Here is a 20,072-nt window from a genome sequence, read left to right on the forward strand (position 1 = left end):
TTTCATCTTGTTGGTGATCAGACTTCATCATGCACTTGGAAATTAGTCTTCTTGTTGGGCAGAAATGCAAGGGTACATAGGATTTTGTTAAATTTTGGTAGTTGTAGGAGATATCTGCGTACCTATGATTGCATCAACATTATATTTGAGATACTTGTTGTTGCATTATCTAATCCTTTAATATGATGAGACTGCAAAGAGTCTTTATTTATCGACGATCTTTCATATGAGGCATGTCTTTTGATGCAGAGGAAAGGGTGAAGGACCTTTTTCACAAGATAAGTTATTCAAATTGGCTTGCAAACCCACTTACTCCCCAAAGTGCTCAAATGGCTTTAAGAGACTTAACTCAACCAAGGTTCCTATAAATGCAAACCCATGATAGATTTGGTGCATTTGAGGTATATGAGGATAGATTAAGGTGATTTCAAGGTTACTTGACCTATCTTCCACTCACAAAGGCAAAAAGACTCAAAATTGGCCTAGAGGCCTAGAAATCAGCAATTAGCCCAGCAGTGACCATTTTGGTCTTCAAACACAAAACTTTCCCAAAACACATGGAAAACTAAAATCACATTCAGATACCCTTTTGGCCATTTAATAACATATCTCAAATTTAGATACTGGTCTTTTGGACAAAATAGGAGAACTAGGCCTGTACCGCTGCAAATATACTCAAAAGTGCATGATTTAACAAAGCAACTACAGCCAGAAATATTCCCAAGGTCTCAACTCTTGGACAGTCTCAAGAAATGTCCCAAAACCTCTAAATATAAGAGGAATTAGACCCAAAACATCTGGAACATCAAAAGCCCCAATTTGGTTGCTTCAAACCCTTGTTTTGAGGGTTTCTCCAATCTCACCTTTTCAAACATTTCCAAGATCAATTGGTGATTGATTCACCCTTAAATCCACCATATAAGACTACTCCAATCATAAAATAGCCATGCTATTCATCCCAAACTCCTGCTGCTACACTTGTGCCATCATTTTCCAAAGGGAAAACTCCTAGTTCCAGCCTGTGATCACACTTTCCAATCAATTTGCTTCATGTATCAGATTAGATTCATATGATACAAGGTTAGTATACATCATTCCATGGATTCTAAGCCGTTGAGTCCATGGGATGGGTGTTAGTTACCAAGAAAGCTTCAAAACAAGGAAAGGAAAACTCAGAAATTCAAACTAATGGCTGATCATGAAAGTACAGTCATGTGAAATGATTCTCAAACCCTCTAAAACATGTAACAATGCTCTCCAATAACCTATTAAAACTTCCAGATCTATTCTATGTTAGATCTCAATCCAAAACAATGGATTTGTTGATCCAAAATTTGTATTTCATTGGCTCTTTGTGTTGTCCATAAACTCTAGGCTTCCTTGCACGTACAATGGAGTTCCAAATACAATAACAATCAATATTAACTTCCCCAACCTCTTCCAATCGGTTTGAGGGAGTAGTTAAGTGTTTTAACCACCAAAACCCCATTTCCCTCCTAAATGACTACTAGCTATTATGCCTTGAACATTTAAAGTTTTAAACTATTAAAATGAACTAGAACTTATGAACTTTGCTCACTAAGGTGTTTCCAACACTTAGGAGACTTATTTAAACTTATTTAAACCCAACTAACCTCCTAGAACCTCCTAGACACATTGGGACACTAATGGTCCAAATTACATTTATTTAGTCCTCTCAAGGATATTATGTCATTCAAATGTCATTTCATGGTATGAAACCATTATAGGAGCCAATACATCATAGTTGATATGATTTTCTTTATTTAGGATCCCTTTGACCTCCTTGGACCTCTGATTGCCATTAGGTATCTTGAGCTCCTTCATTGTCATCATGATTAGCTGCTTGTTGTTCCTATGTGCCCCTGCACAATCTTTCGAAAATCATGAAGAGTCTTCAGTGTTGGCTAATAAAGAGACCATATGTAGATATTGAAGAGTCAAGACAATAAAGGCATCTTCACTTTGTAACAAAAATATAATGAAGTGTAAAGGCGATGTTATATATTCTTCAGGAGGAGTTCATAAGAAAACACATTGACATCTTGTGCATCTGAATATTACTGCAGTTGAGCCTTGTGTTTGGACTTTGGACATATTGTACTTCAGACTTCTAGTTATTCAATAAAAAGTAAGTTTATTGTGAGTTTGGGTTTTTCCCCTCAAGTTGGAGGGTCTTCCCAAGATAAATTGTTGTCTTAGTGTTGATTATTGCTTTTGTTCTGATGTTACTGTTATTTATCTTTATTTCTAAGCAAAACATTAACATGGTATCAAAGGCAAGTTTAAGCAACATCAGGATCAGAGTGACAATAGTAGTTATTACTCAAAAGAGTGGTGTACTTTTTGTTTATGTTCTTTAGTTCAAGATATATCTATTATTGTGTGGATACCTATGTATTTCCTTGTATAGGGTCTTTCTTTCTGCATACCTGTGATGGTTTCACCAGCATATATACTGTGATTTTTCCAATGTGCTTGCTATAGCATTTGGTTCCTGCCATATGTATTGATGGGGAATTTTTGTAAAAGAATTTGTTGCTGCCATAATCACTAGAATTTATGTTTACAAATTCTATTAGCAGAGTATACTGGCAAGCGCAGTTGCTGCAGTTTGTTGTGATCATTCTACAATATAATCATTCTTTTCTTGACAATAACCTTTTTTTTGAGTATTGTGAGTAATGTTAGAGACTAATAGGATTCTGTTGGATATGTGTGTGATCTATCATTGAGTAACATCATTAATGTATGTGTTGGTCAAAGATCACAATGATATGTTATTTTTTAGTTACAAGCATCTATGATTGTGTGACTTGTTGGATGTTTGTGGTTATGTGATTCTCTAAGACATTCTTGGATATGGATGCCTATTTCTGTAGCAGTTAGGTCTGCTAACAAGATTAGAATTTTTTATTAAACCTTTGAATGTTGATTATGATTATTTTGTAGTTAATACATGCAATAACATAGGAAAGAGTAAATCATGTATGCTTCTGAAATTAATGATTTAATCTGTATATTTCTCTTCGGAGCATAGGTTGAGTCTATTACTAATCTCTCTAAAATGCTTCCAAGACAGATCATGAGGCAACTGGATGATGAGAGATTATATAAGGAGTTCAAGGAAAACCTTGATGAGCTGAAGAGGGAAGACTTAAAATATAAGGCTCAATAAGATTCAGAGGGAGCTTGTGTGGCAGAGGGAGAGTATCAAGTCCTTTGCAATGGATCAACAAGCCTGTGTAGCATTGAGACTGCAAAAGCTCCCTATTTGATCAAACATTGGAGTCAATTAGTTTACTGTGATAATCAAAGTTGTGAGTATGTTGTCCTTGTTGAGAGGGGGTTTCAGTGTTCAGATGATCTTTTATGTGCTTTAATAAGTTCTTCTCTGTGAGGAAGAAGTTCGAGGTGCAATCCCTTGTTAATGAGTTCTTCTCTATGAGGCAGAAGTTTGAGGTGTAATCCCTTGTTAATAAGTTCTTCTTTGTAAAGGAATAGTTCCAAGTGCAATCCCTTGGTAATGCATTCTGCTCTACAAGAGAAGTTTGAAGTGAAAGTCTTTGATCCACCCTCTAGGAGTACCCATGGTGGAAGTCATGTGTGAGACTTCATGACTTAGCTCTTGTGTAATTCACCCTCAGGGAGTAGCCATGGTGAACATCACATTGAGATGATGATATCACGTGATAAATTTTTGTTGCTGACACACATGTAGCCATTGTGTTTTGTCATGGCAACATGAAATTTGCGAATGATATATCCTTTACTAAGAGGAAGTGTTAAAGTTTGGTACCTGCAAGAGATATTTGCTTACCTGTAATTGCATCAACATTATATTTGAGATACTTCTTGTTGCTTTATCTAATCCTTTAATAGGATGAAGCTATGAAAAGTCTTTATTTATGAATGATCTTTCAAATGAAGAGCCACGTCTTTTGAAGATCATGAAGAGTCTTCAATGTTGGCTAATGAAGAAGCCATGCATAGACATTAAAGAGTCAAGACAATGAAAGGTCAAGACAAGGAAGGGGTCTTCACTTTGTAACAACAAGATAATGAAGGGTCAAGGCAATTTTACACATTCTTCAGTAAGAGTTCACATGAAAACAATTGACATCTTGTGCTTCTGAATATTACTGCAGTTTGAGCCTTGTGTTTAGGCATATTGTATTTCAGACTTCTGATTATTCAATTAACAGTGATTTTATTGTGTGGTTGGATTTTTCCCTAAGTCGGAGGGTTTCCCAAAGATAAACTATTGTGTCTTTGTGTTCATTATTGCTTTTTTTCTAATGTTATTTCTGTTTGTCTTTTTTCTGGGCAAAACATTAACAGATTTTGTCTTAGATGGCTGAGTGGAGATCATCACACCCTTAGGATTTTTTATCCTAAGGGAGGTCAGATTTCCGACCTCTCTTGGAAATCTTCATTAAGATCAAATCACCAAAATTGTTAAGTGTTGCAACGTAAGTTGAAATGATATCAGATCTTCAATGTGTTTTTGGACTTCCTTTCAAAAGCCAATCTAATTTCTCGTGTTTGTTAGGACTTACAGTGTTGATTAATGTATACACTTGGGCAATTGGAAGGTAATAAGATTGAATTCCTCAGAAGATTCTTGGAAGCTTATAAACAATGCCCAAATTTCACCCTTCCCTTAAGCATTTTTCACCAATTTGCAAATCAAATTTCTAGCATTTGTTGTGATCCTGTCCTGAAGGTGGTCAGGTTTCCGACATATTTTGGGATTTTGTTCCACGGGAGGTCAGATTTCCAACCTCTCTTAGAAATTTATATTGTACATGACTTCAAAAATTTGCTAAGTATTGAGAAGTCAGCTTGAAACAATCAGACTTTCACCTTGTTTTTCTTAGTTTCCATCAACATTCAGATCAAACTTCATTGCTTGCTCACACGAAGTACCTTGGGTTGAATTGGATTTTACTTTCAAGGCAGATTGGAGATTCACATACCCTTAGGAATTTTATCAATAGCATGTTGGAAATCTGGCATTGTCTTGGAGTTTGTCCAAAGGGTGATCGAAAATTCATGAGTTATTAGGATTTTGTCCTGAGGAAGGTCAGATTTTGATCTATTAGTGATCTAAGGGATGCTGAGCTCATTGAAGGTGGAGCTTCTCGAAATAAGTGCAACCAAACAGTTAATTTTGCTCTTATGGCTAACATTCATAGTGTTTATGAGCCTCGGACTTATTTCGAGGCTAAAGGTTTTCCTGAATAGGAACAGGCTATGGAAGTTGAACTTCAAAGCATTCAAAAAAATCAAACTTGGATTCTTTCTAATCTTCCTATAGGGAAGAAGCCCGTTAGCTACAAGTGGGTATACAAGGTCAAATATAAAGCTGATGACACCTTAGACAAGTATAAGGCTCGTCTTGTTGCTCGAGGGTTCTCACAAAGGGAAGGTATTGACTATGAGGAGACTTTTCCTCCTACAGCTAAAATGAGTACCATACGGCTTGTTCTTGCTCTAGCAGCTCAATTCGGTTGGAAAGTTCATCAAATGGATGTCAAGAATGCTTTTTTGAATGGTGACTTACAAGAAGAGGTCTACATGACGCAACCTTTGAGATTTAAGGTTGCTAGTCAGGAACACAAAGTCTATAAACTTGTCAAAGCTCTCTATGGTCTGAAACAAGCTCCTCGGGCTTGGTACATGAAAATTGATATATATTTAACCGACCATGGTTTTCACAGGAGTTCATCCGATTCAAACCTATATATCAAACATGTAGGTGATGATGTCTTGTTTATCGTTGTTTATGTGGATGATTTGATCATCACTAGAAGTTTAGCACATTTGATCACGGAAATCAAACAGGATTTGTGCAGCACTTTTGATATGAAAGATTTGGGACTCTTGCACTATTGTCTCGGAATTGAGGTTTGGCAGACTGAACACAGTATCTTTCTTTCTCAGTCCAAGTATGCTAGAAGTCTTCTGGACAGGTTCAGAATGCAGGATTGCAAACCTGCTCTCACTCCTATGGAACCCGTGCTCAAATTATCTACTTAGTCTAATTCACCTGTTGTAGATGAATCCTTGTTTAAACAACTAGTGGGTAGTCTCATTTTTCTTACTGCCACCAAACCTGACATTAGTTTTGTTGTAAGCTATGTCACCCGCTTTATGACAACACCCAAGACTAATCATTGGATAGCTACAAAGCGTGTTTTGCACTATGTGAGTGGTACTCTTGATTATGGTCTTCTATACACTCAGAAGTCTGATTCTACACTATGTGGCTACACAGATTCAGATTGGGCTGACTCTATTGATGATCGTAAGTCTATCGTCGGATATGTGTTTAATTTAGGATCTGTTGCTGTGACATGGACTAGTAAGAAGCAACAGGCGGTGGCCCTATCTTCAATTGAAGCAGAGTATCAGGGAGCAGTTAAGGCAGTTTGGCTTTGGCGGATACTTGCAGATATGCATGTTCCTCAATCAGGATTGACTCCTATATTCTGTGATAATCAAGGAGTACTCAAACTGGCAAAGAATCCGGTCTTTTATGAACAAACCAAGCGTGTCAAAACATATTGTCATTACATTCGTCAACTAGTTGAAGACAAATCTATTTAGTTGTTGTATGTTCCCACCTTAGAGCAGTCTACTGATATCTTCACCAAGTCTCTCGGCTCTGATAAATTTGTAAAATTTAGGGAGGCTATTGGTGTTATTGATAGATTAAGCATTATGGAAGGGTATTAGAATATTTCTAATAATGCTCTATCTATCGTATATAGATAATTTCTATTTTCTGTTAGTTTCTATTTTTTGTCTTTCTGTTTTGTATATATGAGCTTGTAAGCTCATTGTAATGAATTCATTCATTAATTATTCAATATACAAAATAATCTTTCGATTATTTTATTTGGGACATGCCACTTCTTTTTAATGGTGGTCCTCATTGTGGACAATGACTTTGTCTGTGGGGACAGACTGCTGCAAGGCATGATGGCAGTTCCCTGTTGATGCTTGGTCCCGAGTAGTTTTTTGGTGGCCATTTAGCACTACTGATGTTAGTTAAAATCCATCTATGGAGGCTTGGTTTTCTTGTAGATCTTTGGCGAACGAGTGGATGTGGTTGAGTGGTAAGGCGGAATCAATCCCATGATGTATACAAGAACTGGGTTCAAAACACACCAAACCACCAAAGAACTTGGGTTCAAAATTGCAGATGAAGATCTAGGTTCAAATCACACCAAAGGATCAAAGTTCAAATCATGCCCAAGGAGCAGGGTTCTAGTTACGTCCAAAGGCCGAGAGCTAGGATTCAAATCACACAGTCCAGATCCCTCCATTGATGCAGCTAGAAAAAAGTAAGCCAAAATGCACTTAAGCTAATGTTAGAGTAACTATTCTTTTACACTTATTAATTAGATCGTCTTGATTTAATTAATTAAGTCATTTATTACTCTAGTTACTTAAGCTATCTATTAGGTGCATATAATTAATATTTTATATTAATTATATTGCACAACCTAGCTTTATTTCCCTTTAGGGTTTCATTCACCTTTAAGGTTGAACATTTGTTTTTTTTGTTTTCATCTTGGAATAAAGTTTTTTCGCTTTCACACCATTGAGGTTTTCCAAGCTCTGCTTTTTCCTTTTCTGGTTTCTCTTCAGTACAAGTTATTTGCATGCAGGTGTTCTTGGCAATCTATGAAGTTGGTTCTCACAACTTCTAAAAACTTCTACATGGTATCAGAGCGTCCCTACTGCTTCCTAGTTTGAAGAGTTTGAAGCCGCGAATCGGAGTCAGAAACCCCAGCTTTTTTGAGGTTTTTTTCTTCAATTAGGGCATTTTTCGGCTCACTTTGGGTCAAAAAGAACGCTGCCATTGCGCTCAAAAGGCCTTTTACAGTCAAAATTCATCTAAATTTTTTGTTTTTCAGCTACTGTAGCGTCAAGCAAAAACTTTTTGCCTCCTGGAAGGCCGTACGGACGCATTTATCGCAAAAAAAAAAAAGCGTGAGCAGCAACTGCCGCTCAATGGCAACCACGGCACCGCCACTGCGCGGCCAACGCACAGCTTAGGTGCCACCACCGCGGGCAGGGCCACCGCGAAGCGGCCAAAACTCAATCACCGCTCCGCAACAACCACCAAGCTGCAACCTCTGCCAACGGCACCACCGCCAAATCCTGCACAGGCGTGACATCACCATTCCGATGTCCTACGTCATTCTCTGACAGGCCTACCTCAACAAACCGACCGTACATGTTAGCATTCCGACGAGTGACGTCATCTTCCGGTCAGCTGACGTCATCCGCTCGGGCCCCTTGCTGATATCACTTTCTGGCAGGTTGATGTCATAATCCGATGGCCGGAATTTTTCTGGCAACGTCTAGTTGACAGCCGTACAACCGTCAATTTTTTTGCCATGACTGTAATTTTCCAGTGAGCTTGTCTTTTGGAGCAGCAGTTGGTTTTTTGGCCATAACTTGAGCATACAAAGGTCTTTTTCCGATCTGAAAGAAGCGCCGGAAAGCTAGTTCCGAGACGGAGATGATCATGTTGGTTTCATTTGTTTTGATCTTTTTGAGCTCCCATTTTTTGAGTTGAAGTAGAGGCTTCAGTTTCCTCCCTCTCTGCATCTAGTGTCCAGGTTTTTTTCTCAGTTTTTGTGCTTCCAGTAGTTGCTTCTTTGGTTTTTGAGGGATATATTTATACATTATGGGGGGGAGCATTTTCTTTTCTGTAATTCATTTCAGAATCAACCCTTCTACTTTTATCTTCTTCTCTCAATGGCAGACTCTTATGTTGCCTACCTTAAACCTCACAACTACCATACTTGGAAAGGATAGATGACCATATTGCTTATGGCAAAGGGGTTATGGTCATGCCTCGATGCGGCTCAGCCAGTTCTACAGAGGCCTTATGAGCTCATGCAGCGCAAGAAGATGGATAAGGCAATGAATATTTCATATGGGTTATTGTTTCACCTGGATGATTTGACTACACCCAGGGCTATGTGGTACAAGTTTTCCACCTTGTTTGGCACAATGAATCAATTCAGGATTCTACAGATAGATGCAGAATTTACTTCCTTGGTTCCTGAATCATTCACCAGCATTGAGGACTTCTTGATGAAATTCAAGTCTCTTCGATCTATGTTACAGGTTGTTGGAAAGACAAAGTTAGATGATGAGTGTATCTTTCTGATACTCTCAAAGCTTCGAGGTCCTTATCAGATTTTCACTTCTACCTTCTACTCCACTATGGATGCTCTAGGTGCACGACATGTTATGCCCTCTTTTGAGACATTCTGTGACAAAAAAACTTGTGAGCAATCCAAGCTCACTCAGATGGATTCACTTACAGGTTCATAGTCACAGGCATTGCTTGCCAAGTCACCTCAAGATACACAGAAGTAGAAATTGAAGCAGCTATCATATTCCTCTTTTCAACACTCTACTGGTTCATCATCTTCTTCTAAGAAGGAGAAAAAGAAGACTGAGACTCCTACCTGTTCCTATTGTTGGAAGGGATCTCATGATGAGTCATTTTTTTCAGAAGAGATTTGATGGCTATGAGAAACAGATTGCAGATTTGCAAGCTCTTCTTCAAAAGAGCATTGTTTCATCTCCATCCTCTTCTACCTCAGAGGGGTCTGCCTTTCAGTCTTCTTCCATCTCTTCGACATCTACACCGGAAATTGGATAGAGTCATGCATTACGGGCATCCATCGCATCTCCTTCCCAGGTCCCTTGGATACTGGATTCAGGTGCTTCTCACCATATGGCATCTTCTCAAGGGGTCTTTTACTCTATTGAGGCTTCTCCCATTCCTCATATTCTCATGGGGAATAACACTGCCCTAACAGTCTGCGAGAAAGGTTCAGTTTGCATTCAGGATGGCACATTCAATGATGTATTGCATGTTCCATCTCTATCTGCAAAGCTTCTCTCGATGTATCAAATTACACAAAATGGATCAGGGTAGACAGTTGAGTTCACTGCAGATTCAGTCTACATTCGGGATAGTGCAACAAGAGGCCTTATTGCTAAGGGACAGTTGATCGTACCACCCATCTCTACACCTTCTCGCACTTTGGTCCACCATCTCCATTGTCAGAGCACAGCTACTCTCTTTCACGAGAGCATCATGTGGTGCGGTCAGGACACTTGAACCTTTGTACTATTCCTGAGATCCCTGTTTTGACTACCGCACCACATCCAGTTGAGGTCTTTTCTCTTTAGCAGGACTCTTCTTCAACTCTGCGTAAACCTCAAGCTCCTTTCATCAAGCCTCCAAGTGCACTTGTTGAGGATTCTACAGAGGACATTCATCTCCTCTTTCATGACAGTGTCAGCACACCTGCATTAGGGATTCCCTTTCTAGATCTGCATGTTTTCACCTTTGAGCATCAGTTAGGCCTTCCAGTTTCACCTCTCTTTCCGGGGTTTCCTTGTTCTATGCCCTTGTTTCTTCTGCATTGGAGTTCCATTGGTTCGATCAATTTAACAGGGGCTCTGTCATTCTGGGGGGGCTTTGGTGTCTCTTTCCTCTCCCATGGGGGGGCTGGTTGTACTTATGGTTTTGAAAGAGTCTCTTGAGCCATTTCTTTTTGTTGTTTTTTTAATCTCTTTTTGGAGAGGAGTTTTTTCCACTGGGTTTTTTCCTTTGTCTCCGGTTTATAGAAATTTCCTTGTTTTGGGTACTTGATCATGCCTTGTTGCCGAGACCCATTTTCCTGCTTTCATAGCTTTGCTAGGTTAGCTTACCTCCTAAGCTTCACTTAAGGCGGGGTGTTAGAGTGATTATTCTTTTACACTTATTAATTACATCGTCTTGATTTAATTAATTAAGTTATTTATTACTCTAGTTACTTATCTCTTAGATGCATAAAATTAATATTTTATATTAATTATATTGCGCAACCTAGCTTTATTTCCCTTTAGGGTTTCGTTCACCTTTAAGGTTGCTCTCACACTGTTGAGATTTTTCAGGCTCTGCTTTTCCCTTTTCTAGTTTCTCTTCAATACAGGTTATTTGCATGCAGGTGTTCTTAGCAATCTATGAAGTTGGTTTTCACAACTTCTACAGCTAATTCATATATTTACATATTATACATCATTTTCAATCGTAGTAAATCATGTTTGTTTCTTCAAAAATTAACTCTAATACATATTTATTGTTTCATGAAACAAAAGGATCCTCCCACTCGTTTAATATAAAATAATTTCCATCCCTTTGAATCTTTACCACACATAAGAAAATGAGCAATATTACCTTCATAAACAACCTTTAAATGTATATATATTTAAGTTTGTTTTTTTAATTCCAAAATAGACAAATATTTCGGGTGTTCAAAGTTAACCTGCAATAAACTTGTATTGTGTCTGTTTTAACTGAAAAAGTTGGTCATTGGTCTACTAGTGAAATTGAATGGCTCACAAAGAGCCCACCAAGGATCGAGTCTTGCTGAGTTCAAGGCTGTGACATCATAAGGGATGAGCCCCAGTCATTGGCTCTAAGCCAAAAAGGTTTCAAGCATGAGCAGGTCTATATCGAGTTGCTAATTCGTCTTCGTGGTGGCCTTCACTGGTTGGTAGCTTGCAGGCTTCATACGTAGCTGGGTTGCCTCCAAGTCCGAATCCTCTATTAAAATAAAATAAAAAATCCATGCCCTAGATTTTTCGCAAGTTCATAGTTTACTTAATCATAGAAATGCCTTTAAACATTCAAAGATACTCCTTAAATTAAATAAAAGAGCAAAATACCTACGAAAAATTCAATATAATTTTAACATATAAAAGAAAGACGATTCATGAATTATTTGACTTGCCTCAAGAAGCATAAGAAGTCCTGCTCCGGATATGGTATCGAGAATTACAAAAATCGCCCAGAGAATTGAATTGTATCATTTTTTCTAATCTGAAAAGAGTAACAAAATTAGCACCACACAATTCAATAGACATTTCCTTTTCTAAATTTCCAAAAACACATAAAACGGATAATTTGCCTATTCATGCATACCTCCATTAATGCTAACCTGAACTAGAACCGCTTGTTGTCAAACCGCCTTGAGGACTACACACAGAGAATGAAAAAGCAAACTGATTTAACGGGGACCATAACGATAAGGTGACGAGTTTTGGAAATTTTTATAGACGAGTTTCTTATGCACTTAGACGTGCGTCCGGCACTGTCCCTCACTTGACGTGGATTTTACCTTCTAGAGCCAAACTGGGAAATCTCGATTTTATTTTAATTCTATTTTTACTATTATTGGATAGTAATCAACATATATAATTTCGGTAATATTTAATGGATCTACTAAAGCTCTTTATAAAATGTATTCATTGAGCAAATCTCAAAAATCTGAAAATATAACATATTCTCATTAAATTTTCAACATTTTTCTTTATGACTGGCCTATTTGGTGGTGAAAATTTAAAATGAATTGTAAAAGAATCATTGTGTTTTTAGGAAATTAAGAAAACAAAAATTATTCTTTTGTCCTTAAATTGTTGTATATAGAACTTAGTCAAGGGTGTATCTTGTAGCACTACTTCATAATTAATCATTGCATATTTTAAGAAATAAATGTGCATTTTTGTTATTAATTGGGTCATATATATGAGTTATGGTAAAATAAAAAAAAATAGTAAAGTAAGAATTAAGTTCTTTAAGAGATGAAAGGGGAAGGAAAGTGTAGAAATAGAAAAATAAATTGTGCTATTAAACTATATATATATATATATATATATATATATATATCATAAGAGTGGTTTGGAGAAGGGGAAAATTTCAATCACAAAACACATGTCAACTTCTTAGTATAGTAAGTCTCCTACAAGAAGGCAATTATACTACCAAAAGAGTTCATGTTTTTTTATTGAAAATAAGTAATGAAGAAAGAATAATAGAATAAGGATACTAAAGAAGCTAAATTTAATTCAAAAGATGAAAATAGTTTCAAAGAGCATGCATCATAAGTCCAAATACAAATCCTCTGCAAGATCATTACATAATGAACTTCCTTGAAGTTGCTTGGAACAAACAACATCCTTTTTATGAAATTGCAACAACTGGTATTACAAATCATCCCATGATCTTTAGGATCACCTTGTAATTGAGAACATGAAAAAATATCAGAGTAAAACCATGTAGGAAATTGAGTTCTCAAATTTGGTGCTCTATAGTTGAAGCTAATGCACAATTATTGCGTGAAAAATTCTACATGCTAAATTACCAGTTTGTGACAGGTTGAAATGGTTAATGGTTCAACCAATTGATTTCCCTTTTGCCACCAAACTAAAAACCTAAACAGATTTTTTAGGAGAAAAATGGAATGTTGCTTTTCATTATATTCCAGTAATTTTGGTCATACTCTATGTTGGAAGATATTTTAGGACTTAACCTTAAAAACAATATGGTGGTTGATTTCTTTCGACAATCTATACTTCTTAATATCTAAGCAAATGCATGGCTAATTTTTTTAACCATAAGGTCACAAAAGAGTTGGTGTTGTTTAAGCAGATATAAGAAATTACCATTATTAAGATAATGTAGAAATATGAGAAATAAAAATATAATAACACATAGATTTAACTTGGTTCATCTTATATGGGCTACATCTACCAAAGAAATAGTTGCTCAATTGTTTTGCTATCTAGCAAAGAGAAAATTATAATCTCATGATTTCACATCACACAATCACTTTGTAATATACCCTTCTAATAATAAAATTGAATATTAAGCCATAATGGAGTTGAAATATTAAATAAATAAGTGATTATATTATAGTAAAATAATCAAGAATAATAAATATAATCTAATGTCCATCAATACAATAATAATCAATATATTAATGACTAGAAATATATCAAAATAATGGATAGTAATATAAAATTAACATCAGGGAAGAGTCTAGAATGCAACGATAAAGTGTGAGCCTCGAGAGGTCTTGGGTTGAACAATCTACTCGAACTTAATGCATAATAATAATTAATCTCAACAAATAATAATGAATAATAAATAATCTAGGCTTCAGTCCATTACCTGTCAAAAAAAATTTACATTATAAAAGTAATCAAGAAGTACATATAATTAATTAGCTAATAACTTAAAAAGTTACATAATATATGAATCATTAAATAAATTAAGCATGGTAGACGACAACCATTCTAAAATGGCAACATTTACACATTATACGTGGTTGCGTGAGTGGGACAAGCACCCTTGATGGGAAAAAAAGAAAACCCATAACATATTAAGGGTGATACCCTATTGGTTCAACCCCCCTTACACACGGACTGAAAATTCACAGGTCAAAGGAAATTAAGGGGATGTGTCAAATATGAAGGTTGCATATTATTAAGATCAGTGGGAAACAAATACCAAAAAGCCTTTCTTATGATGATGTCAGTGAACGCCTAGAAAAGGATAATTACCTTCATTATAGAGGCAAACACATTCATGAAAGGAGCAACATTTTTGGAGTATGCAAAGGTGTCAAACCCATATTTTATGGTGACACACTCATACGTGGTCAAGGGAGACAAATAAGACCCTCGTCAATGGTTTCACTTGCCACGTGGGTACGAAGGGACCCACCACCAACTAGATTAAATGGAATAGATTTAATATAAGAAGTCCAACAAGATCTGTGGGAATATAACAAGGTAAAACCAAGGTAGGGTATATTATAATTTCTATATATCAAATTTGTTATTCCTATATTAAATAACTATGTTATTCCATGTATAGAATTAGATTTATTTTTTTAATGTATTAAAAATGAAGAGTTATGTTATGATTATGATATGTATATGTGTGTGTGTGTATATACATCTATATATACATATATCCAGTCCAACTTTATTAGCATGAATCAGCATGGCACTGGCGGCCAGTGATCCAGCGTGAAATTTCTCAAGGCCACTTGAACAAAACTACTATCTATACCTCTGCAAGAACAATTCACCCTCTCTTTATAGTCGTGGATGTCGAACTACTACACACAAGGATTAGGTTGACCTATCGACGACTAACACTATATGTGTATATATGTATGTATATATATGCATGCATATATATATATATATATATATACATACATATATATATATATATATACATACATATATATATATATATATACATACATATATATATATACATACATATATATATATAAATATATATACATACATAGATATATGCATATTTGCATATGTATATACATATCTATATTTATATATATACATACATATATATATACATACACACACACACACATATATATGTATGTATATACATATGTATTCAAATTTTTATATATATTTATATACATGTATTCAAATATATATGTATATATGTAAATATATGTGTATATACATATATATATATATATATATGAATATACATATATATATATATGTATGTATGTATGTACATACGTACATACATATGTATGTAGATACATATGTATATAAATATATACATATATATACATATGTATATTCATATGTATACATATATATGTACATACATATGTATATACATATATACATGATGCAGGGGCATCCTCGATGTAAGAGCAATCTTGCATCACCCAAAAATATTTTATTTTCAGTCTTTTCCATTTTAATAAGGACTTGTAATGCCTCGCCAAGGGATCCAAAGAATTAACCTAGAATTTCACTAAGTTTAGTAGCATTTTTTTTTTTTATGCAAGTAAACACCACATATAACTTATACACAATAACAAAAGCAATAGCAATGTTCATCTGAAAGTAAACATAACATAAATAACAGATTACATTCTTTAAGATCCCTTAACGTTGAATTACATACATGAGTCCATCTAGTACATCATCCACATGAAATAATAATGATACATCCAATATACAAATGTCCTTTCTGAATTACATTCTAGAATGCACAATCATCCACTGTACATGTCACAAGGTATGATAGGCACAAAGAATATACATATATAGAATAAGGTACATCATCCTATTCTAATCCATGATACATCAAAGTAGAGATAATCACATGATACAACATCATAGAAGACATATACATCCATCATAAAGATCAAACATAATAAACTAAGTGCACGATTCCTCCCAACCATTAATAGCATCATTAGACCATCGTGGATCCTAGCCATCCCTCCGTGCGTAACATTCTAAATCACCGAAGAGATCATCAGTACTAACATAGTAGGAATGTCACTCCTAATAAATACAACATCATATGTATAAGTAATCTAACATGCAAATAAAAGCATAAGATAACATCATCTAACATATGCTAATCATCAATGAAAAATGATACACATCCACCATCATTAAGGACGCATCAACCACAATGTCTCAATGAATCTCAAAATGATAAGAGTGGAAAATACACTACCACCCGACCGCGTGGTACCAAAGTGGTCCACTCCCACCGTGCTGAGGAGATAATCTCAAGTCTCAAAAAAGCTATCAAAATTACATAGCACATATCTCTATAAGTCCAGGAATCCTAAAAGTATACTAACTCAAAGGTTCCAAACACAAAATCTGACATCTAATCTCCAGAGGCACACAATGACATGTAGGAACCTACTATGCAAGCGAGAAAGTCTCGTCGCAATTATCACGTACAGGTTACCCTAGCAGTTAGCTAAACTCCACGGGTCCATACTGATTTCATGCGGCCACTAGTATCCTCTCATACTGACGAGGCATACTACGGAATGCAAGGTCGCAACCATGCGTCTCACTACTCCCATCCTAGCCTATACAAGCGCTCAAGGCATGGGCGAGAACAAAAAACTTATCTTTTTAGGTTCATTCAGTTAATATTAGGTGTGAATGTTATCACTTATTAATCCAACTTACAATGAGTTACCCTGGCAGCCTCTTAGGGTCCCGGCCCCCATTGCAAGCCACTTCCCGTCACTACATGCAGATATCCTACCCTAATGCTCATGGACTCATAAATCTCAAAATCACAAAAGATAATCCATAAAATCATCAAATATGCATAAAAGCATCAAATCTCCATGAGCTAACATCCATAGAAAATCATGAACACAACAGCTCTCTATTGGCAACTGAAGTATTACTGATAATCAAATATCCAATGGTTCTCAATAACCAAAATATATATATATATACCAATCATACTGATCGAAGACTCCAAAAATGGTTGAGTCAAACATGTCACAATATGACATCATCAAGAATAAATCCACATCTCAGTCCCATCATGGCGACTAGAAAATAATCAAGGATAACTGATCGATGACCAAAATAATGGTTAGGTCAAGAGTCTCATACACAAGAATCTCAACTATAACAATCAGTAATCACATCCAATACATAGAGCATTCCATCACAAACCATGGTTGGGTTTATAAAGATCGAGATTAAAATATCATCATGTCACCACAATCACATAACCCCCAAGCCTCTAGTAGACGTCCTATACTGGTCAACACTAGTCAACCCAAAACCCAAAACAATAGCATAAAGAATACACAATGTAAACACATGTTTTGGTTCTACTAAGTTTTCAAATTTGAATTTAAAAGTCTCAGTTCACGTTTTTCCAAATTATATTAAGTGGAAAAATTTCACATTTTTCCTAACCCATGTATTTGTTTGATAGATAAAAGTTTCTCCCCAAAACTATTAGACTCAATTTTCTAATTGATCTAATAATATTTTGTTTATATAACATTGTTTGAAAATTGACACTCTCAATGAATCAAAACTTCGATTATATATTCTAATAACTAATCTTAATTAAACTGAGTTTAATTAAATTAATTATTAATATCTCTTCATAATTGACAAGCTCAATATCAATATTTTAAATCATTAAAAGAGTGATCCATTAATTTAGAACTTTATAATATTCATTTATAATTAATTATATATACATATATATATATAATAACATTTAATAATTAATGATATTGCAACAAAATCGAGATTCATATCCAAATCTCATATGAAATAACGTTGCAAATAAAACTTTATATAATTTAAAACCAAACTCAAATCGCAATGCGATTTTAAAATCGCGCGGCCAAATACATCTGCACCGCAGGTACACTATGGATCGCAGGTACACTGCGGTCGTACGTAACCTGCAATCTCGCAAGCTTGCGGTGGGTGGGGTATATAATACCCGCCCATCATCATATATATATATTTTATTTTTTAGCGCGATTTTCAATAACTTTTTTTATAAAAACGTTCCCATGCGATATGAAATACTATTAACATGAAACTCTATCGCGATTTGACATTCGATTACTATATATGTATATATATACATATGTATGTATATATATATATATATATATATGGGTATATATATGTATATATATATATGTGTGTGTGTGTGTGTGTATATATATACACGCAGAGTTTATCACCATCACAGCACATACATACATATATATATATATATATATATATATATATATATATATATATATGTATGTATGTATATAATGATATATATGTATATGTGTATGTAGATTCAAGAATATACACAGTTTACTTAGAAATTCTAATTTTCAAAATTTTCTTCTTTTAAATCTTTGATCTTCAAATTTATCCAATAAATAATCTAATAGGTTTGGCTATGAATTTAAACCCTAGCCCCGTTTTCTTTCAGATCTATGCATATAAAGATTTCCACATAAATTCAATTGCCCATATTGAGAATGCATACAATAAAAATATAAAATTCCTCAGAAGACATATGGAAGACATGAAGAAGACAGGGAATGCAAGATGCGAAAATAGCATAAGTAAAATCACAAGAATCTACCCGGATTCTAATGCTAATTCGCTCTTCCTCAGAAAACCCGCAGAGCAAGCTCCTTTTTTTAGAATTCTCGAATCCTCCAATGCTCCAATTGCACTCCAAACGCTATGTCTAAGCTTCTAGGGATGCCTGAATATAAAGAGCTCTCAGGAAACCTCTAGAATGTTTCTAGAAACAACTGGAAGGTGTCACCAACTAAGCATGGGTCTTTTCCAACCTTCAAGATGAGCCATAGGGTTGTAGACACCATGTGCTTAATTGATGCACTAACCCCCGTGTTGTTGACACATGAGAAATAGAAAAGTGCGTTAATTCCCATGCAAGCTTATAACTCCAATTTACTTTTTATATAATTTCTATTTAAATTTTTATAACTTCCATTTTAATTTTTATAACTTTTATTTTAATTTTTATAACTTTTATTATTATTATTTATTTGTTACTTTATTATTATTTTATAATTATTATTAATTTTAATTTCTAATTTTTTTTATTTAATTCATTTTTCCTCAATAATTCACATTTAATTAATTACAATCAAAATATCAAATAACATGATATTTTATATTAATTTTCTCCAAAATAATTAATTTATTAATTAAATCCATTTATTAAGACTTAATTAATAGAAAATTCACCATAGACCTCCAAGATAAAATATGAAAACCCATCATAGAGCAAATCAGTCAAAATCAGTCTAAAGGGTTAAAAATCACGAAATATGTCATCCGACACATTCGATGGGTACTCAACTTTGATACTTGTCCTAACTCACTAGGACAAATGGTTTAAGGGTTTGGGATTTGGACTTGAGAATTTATCTCCCTTCTCTTATCATTGAGATAGTATAATAGGGTACGCTCATCCTGACAATTCAGGAAAATCAATACCCGGTACCTGCAACCTGCAGAAAAACCATGCATGTACATACAATATATATAATGCTAAGCTAAATAGACAATGGCAGGAAGTGGTGCATCGTGTAGATCCCGACTAAGCAGGTGACTACGACTCCCTTCCTTAACCACATCAGAAACGCCATACAATAAGAAAACACGCACACCATACACATGCAAGTATGGGGTAAGTATCCATAATAAAACACATAAGATAATAAACCATCCATCTAATCATCAATAATAACTGAAAATAGTATAATGATCATCATGTATGCATGAAATGTAAAATCTAAATGATCTCATCATATAACCACTGAATCCATAACATAATGTCT

General features: G+C 35.0%; 1 protein-coding gene across 4 annotated transcripts in view; it reads right to left on the bottom strand.

Annotated features, from left to right (window-relative positions):
• LOC149544730 (DNA mismatch repair protein MutS, type 2) overlaps nt 1–12,253 on the bottom strand; it is a 182,807-nt gene extending 170,554 nt beyond the window's left edge. For 2 of the 4 annotated variants that reach the window (XM_089795296.1, XM_089795298.1), the window contains exons 1-2: nt 12,032–12,253; nt 11,841–11,929 (exon numbers count right to left, since the gene is read on the bottom strand). The gene's annotated coding sequence lies outside the window, so the exon portion shown is untranslated. The remainder of the gene's footprint in view (nt 1–11,840; nt 11,930–12,031) is intronic. The other 2 variants (XM_089795297.1, XM_089795299.1) reach the window with 1 other exon arrangement.
• Nucleotides 12,254–20,072: the final 7,819 nt, after the last annotated feature.

Source organism: Cupressus sempervirens, chromosome 8 (genome assembly GCF_028749045.1).
Source record: "Cupressus sempervirens isolate cs-2001-9-10 chromosome 8, ASM2874904v1, whole genome shotgun sequence".
Classification (NCBI taxonomy): domain Eukaryota; kingdom Viridiplantae; phylum Streptophyta; class Pinopsida; order Cupressales; family Cupressaceae; genus Cupressus; species Cupressus sempervirens.